This window comes from Suricata suricatta, chromosome 2, assembly GCF_006229205.1.
Source record: "Suricata suricatta isolate VVHF042 chromosome 2, meerkat_22Aug2017_6uvM2_HiC, whole genome shotgun sequence".
NCBI lineage: Eukaryota > Metazoa > Chordata > Mammalia > Carnivora > Herpestidae > Suricata > Suricata suricatta.
This window is the reverse complement of record NC_043701.1, coordinates 51,422,633-51,428,335: the sequence shown is the minus strand read 5'-3', so window position 1 is coordinate 51,428,335 and position 5,703 is coordinate 51,422,633. Positions and strand designations below refer to the sequence as shown.

The 5,703-nt window shown below is 37.9% G+C and overlaps 1 pseudogene; it reads right to left on the bottom strand.

The window, feature by feature from the left end:
* Positions 1–399: 399 nt before the first annotated feature.
* On the bottom strand, positions 400–5,400 carry LOC115274956 (annotated as a pseudogene).
* Positions 5,401–5,703: the final 303 nt, after the last annotated feature.

Genomic DNA, 5,703 nt, shown 5'->3' with positions numbered 1-5,703 from the left:
AAACATTAAAAAAAATGTCTCTCTGCCTTTCTCTTTCTGTGAGTCATGGTGCCCATCAGAATTTCCTACTGGTTCAAAGACAAAGGTAAGTCCCTATGCTCTCTCAGATGTTAGAACAGAAGGTGCGCTGTTGGGTCATCTTTAGCATGTTCTGTATGCTGTGAATCACCAGTGTGAGTCAAGTGGACTCCTGTGAAAGAGTAGTGTTTGGTGACCAGGACCTCTTGGGCGTTGCTTCCTAAGTGGAATACACAGCAGATCAGGGAGTAGGGGAGATAACACAGGGAAGATACTCTTTCCAGCTCAGAAGGAGTTGCTGAAGGCCTTGGATGCATTCAAGAACCCCCCAGCTATGGAGACCCTCCAGCTATGGAGAGTGGTTAATGTGGCCATCTGAAATCAGCACTGATAGGAATTCACAGGATCCAATGGCCCATAGAGAAAAAGGAATGGGAATAGTTACAAAAGCAAGAGCTCCTACCCAGCATCTTCTAAACTTCTTTCTCCGGCTGAAGTCCCATAAGAGACTGTCAGTAACTGAATTCCCGTCATTGTTCTGTATCCCTGCCTGCACATCCCACACTTCACTCTCACAGGGTCAGGGACATGGCCCAAAGACTGGAATGAGACCTCAGAAGAAGGTTTATCAATCATGTGAAGATAGATGACAGTATGCCTCCACCATTGAGAAACTTCTGGAGAAGGTGAGGATGGTGAGTCTTGGGAAGTATACCTCGATTTGACAGACAGAAACACTTTATGGCAACCTGACCAGATCAATTCTGCTTGAAACTATAGAGCAGCTTCTCAGGAACGATACCACCATAAACATGAAACGAAAATTTGACCTTGTCATTTTGGAGCCCTAGATGCCGCAGAAGTGCCTCCACAATGCTAGCCTGCTCAAATATGGAATAGTCATGTGTCCTCGGCCTGCTTTTTTGGGTAGCAAAAGGTATGAATTCTGGTTCCAGAAATCTTGTGTGTAAATTAGCACCCCCCCAATTTCTCTTTCTGTAAAGGTAACTTTAATCTCTCAGGTACAGGGGCGCCTGGGTGGCTCAGTCAGTTAAGCATCTGGCTTCGGCTCAGGCCTGATCTCACGGTTAGTGGGTTTGAGCCCCGTGTCGGGCTCTGTGCTGACAGCTAGCTCAGAGCCTTAAGCCTGCTTCAGATTCTATATCTTCCTCTCTCTCTGATCCTCCTTTGCTCACGCTTTCTCTCTGTCTCTCAAAAATAAATAAAAAACCTTAAAATTTTTAAAAAATTAAAAAATTCATCTCTCACAGACACCATGTTAATTAAAATGTCTAATCAAAAAGAATGGGCAAATACACACAGAGGTATCCGTTGGTACTGTGCTCAAAGCAGGTGTGGCAAATGAATGCTTGTGAACATCAATATTCTGAATGGGGTCATCCCTGGGACCAACGTATTAAGACAGAAATCTGGGAGCTAAATAAGTTACGTACATTTTGAAATCTATTTCCTGTGTTGTAGAAACAACACATAAATATGGAATAAATATAACAAAAGTCAATTATACCATTTTCATATGCAAAAGCCATACACAATTCTTTCCAAACACTTTTTATTTGTTCTGCTTTTCCATTGGTTGTAATCGCTGGAGTCTGTAGGTGCCTTTTTTTGTCTGTTTGTTTAATAATGTGATGAAACGTGATTATCTTCTATTCAGACTTATTTTTCACAGTTTCTTTTGAACTCATCTACTTGAGATCTAACAAAGGAAGGACTAGCATTGTTGCTAAGGGCAACATAATAAATGAATTCTATCATGTGTGAAACAGGCTCTCCCCTTGGAAAGTCTGTCAATAGTGATTTCTAGTGCAGACTTCTCCAACAGGTAGATAGTGACCGACCCATCAATAGCTTTATCACCCTGTGTCCTCAACCTCTAGAGCACCTACTTCTGTGCCTCTTCAACTCACCAAATAGGTAACAATTAGCCAAAATTCCCCACATTTCTGCAGTTTTGACCCCTTATTAATAATTAGGTAATAATTAGCAAAGTTTAGTTTTCATCAGGCATCTGTCAAGAGCTTTAAAATTATTAATTCATTTAATCCACATGGTGAGGGCATAAAATAGGGACTATCATCTCCATATTACAGAAGACAAAAGAAACAGAGTGCATATGTAATTTGCCTAAATTCAAACAAGAAAGAGCTGGAATCAGAATCCAGGTGATCTAGATATAATGTGCTCAACCACTCTGCCAGGTTGATGCCCAATATTTGAGGTGAGGATTTGTGCAGAATGAGTAGTAAATTTATCCAATTATATATACATATTTTACTATTTTTTAATGTTTATTTATTTTTGAAAGAGAGAGACAAGAGACAGAGTGTGAAAGGGGGAGGGACAAAAAGAGGGGAAGACACAGATTCCAAAGCAGGCTCCAGGCTCCGAGCTGTCAGCACAGAGCCTGAAGAGGGGCTTGAACCCATGAACCATGAGGTCATGACCTGAGCCAAAGTTGAAAACTCAACTGACTGAGCCACTCAGTACCCCTCACCCAATCATACTTTAAAGTTATTTATAAAGTTCTCTGATGACGTTGTTTCCATTTTCCATCTTTGCTTAAATTTAACTCATTAGTCAAATCTTATTCTTTCTGCTTTGACCACAATCCAGTTGGGATTGAGTTTATAACAGAAAGTCAAGGGGCACCTGGGTGGCCCAGTCGGTTAAGCCTTCGACTTTTGCTTAGGTCAGATCTCACGTTCATGGGTTCGAGCCCCGCGTCAGGGTCTGTGCTGACAACTAGCTCAGAGCTAGAGCCTGCTTCTGGTTCTGTGTCTCCTTCTCTCTCTGCCCCTCCCCCTCTCATGCTCTGTCTCTGTACCAAAAATAAATAAAACATTAAAAATTTTTAAAAAAAGGATAACTTAAAAGAAAAACCCAGAAAGTCAAGGGATAGCATGGGGCCTCAAAACTCCTACCTGGATACACTGTGTCTCTATTTCCAGAACAGGTTTCGATTACTAAATAACACACCCTAGTGCTAGATCAAGGAACTGGGGAAGGTCATTAAACTCTTTCTTTGTGTCTAGAAGCAAATGTTGGAAGATTCACCCTGGTCTTCCAGCATGGAAGAAACCTACAACCACAGTCCTTTAATTGCAGTTGAGTTGATGTGCTCTGATTCCGCTGAAGACCTCCATGTGTGTCTTTCCTAAGATCTCCCACTGCTTCCTGGCTTCCCTGAGACTGGGACTCATCTGCTGGTATTAGAGGCACTGGGTAAACTTGCCATTTGTTTACTTCAAGCCAACTGTGATCAAAAGCCCCTAACATAAGCTAAAAAGATAGCTTAGTGGAATCAACATCTGGTAGATAATACTTAAATTCCCTACAATGCTGCTTTTACATCCTCATAGGGTAAAATCAATCTTCCCTTTACTGGGAAAAATGCAATAAACTATAACTTTCTCAGTGTGAGTTTGTTGGTTTTCAACTTTTAAAACTAAATCATATTTGTTTTACACAGAGACACCTGATAACTTTTGAAGTAATTTGTCACATCTCTTAACAAACTGGGCATATGATGAAAATCGTTTTATGACTGCTAGATCAAACACAAGTTTTAAGTTGAAAAACAGTATCTTAATAAAGTCTTAAAGTATGTTCATTTTTATTATGAAAGGATGGAAGTATCACAATAAAAAACTCAAAACTAAAACACTATTTATTCCCTAACTTAGATATGAAGAAAGTTGGGTCTAAATTTGCAAGTGATAACAATAAAAATAATAAAATAAAACTATATTTTACATAATCAGCTATAGTTCAAGTAAGACTTGGTATGACTCTCCTATTCAAACTATGTATCATTAAATTCTTATTTCTAACACTGGATCATATAATATAACAAGCATGTTTGTTGCATAATATACTATATTCTGACAAATTTCAATCCCTTGAAATGAAACATCCTCATATTAATTTTTATCAGCAATTGAAATATGATGAATCTTTTCAAGTACAGACACAGAGACACCTGAGATTTTCCATTAAGTCTCTTTAGAAGCAAAACTGACATTTGTTGGCTTAATCTTATCATGACATCTATTGTAGACTATTCCCAGAAAAAAAAGATTGCTTTGAAATTTGCTTAAACAGTCTTGAATTCCTTAAAAACAGTAAGAGGTAATAACTAAAATGCAAGTTCTCAGATTTTCAGAAATGTAAAAATACAGATGGCATATTTTATGCATTATTTTCTAATTTTTCATTAGATGATTTATATGAAAACCAGTGTCTTCATTTTTCCAGTAAGTGTAAACTGTAAATATACATAAATACCTAAATTCAAATGCAAAGATGAGATTTTCCTCTAAATTTTAGATCTGATAACCACTTAAAGGAACTTATGTCTGTAGTTTTTGGTCAGGCATGTACAATGTCACCATATGTATCCAACAACAGCCTTAAACTTAAAAGAAAAACTTAAAATTAAAAACATAATTTTTATTCATATATGGAATTTAAGAAACACAACAGATGAACATAGGGGAAGGGAAGGAAAAATACGATAAAAACATGGAGGAGGGCAAACCATAAGAGACTCTTAAATACAAAAAAAAACAAATTGAAGGTTCTTGGAAGGAAGGTGGGGGGATGGGCTAAATGGGTGATGGACATTAAGGAGGGCATTTTTTGGAATGAGCATTGGGTGTTACATGTAAGAGATCAATCACTGGGTTCTACCCCTGAAACCAAGACTACTACACTGTATATTAACTAACTTGAATTTAAATTTAGGTAAGTAAATAAAAAAACAGATAAAGAAGAAGAGGAGGAGGAAGAAGAGGAAGAAGAAGAAGAAGAGGAAGAAGAAGAAGAAGAAGAAGAAGAAGAAGAAGAAGAAGAAGAAGAAGAAGAAGCAGCAGCAGCAGCAGGAGGAGGAGGAGGTGGAGGAGGAGGAGGAGGAGAGGAAGTGGAAGAAAGAGAAGGAGAGGAAGGAGGAGGAGAAGATGAATCAGGACAACTTTATAAACATCCAGAATTCTATACATCCTGGAACCTACTTCAGATTAAAACAAAGAAAAGATAATTTGTTCCCAGTGGACCCAAACTTCAGGAAATTTATAAAGGACCGTCTTCAAGCTGAAAGGAAATGATGCTACTTGGAAATTTTTATTTAAGCATGTCTATGATATCTGTTACTAAAAGTTTTCCACTATTTGAAAGCCCAAAGAAAGTTACTCAGTCATGTTAGTCATGGAGATTTATTTACATAATCACACAGGTTGTTCTGTTCTCCAGGGAAATTTACCTATGTTTAGCTTTGTTATTTACTCTTTTATTAGAGCCCAGATACCAGGTATGTAGTGCTTTTGTCCAGTTGAAAAGATAACCCTTGTAGCGTTGTGTCATCGCTGTGTAAGGATATTTACTGATTTTGTATATAAGCTAGTAATCTTATTATAACATTATTTTCCTTCCCAATTCTATTGAGATATAAATGAGCAAATAACATTGCATAAGTTTAAGGTGCTCAACATAATTTTATATACATACATATTATGAAATGATTGTCAAAATAAGGTTAGTTAATACATCCATCACTTCCCACAGTTACTATTTTGTGCATGTGTTTGCGAGACAGAGAAAAAAACATTCAAGATTTACTTTCAGGGGTGCCTGGGTGGCCCAGTCAGTTGAGCGTCTGACTTCAGC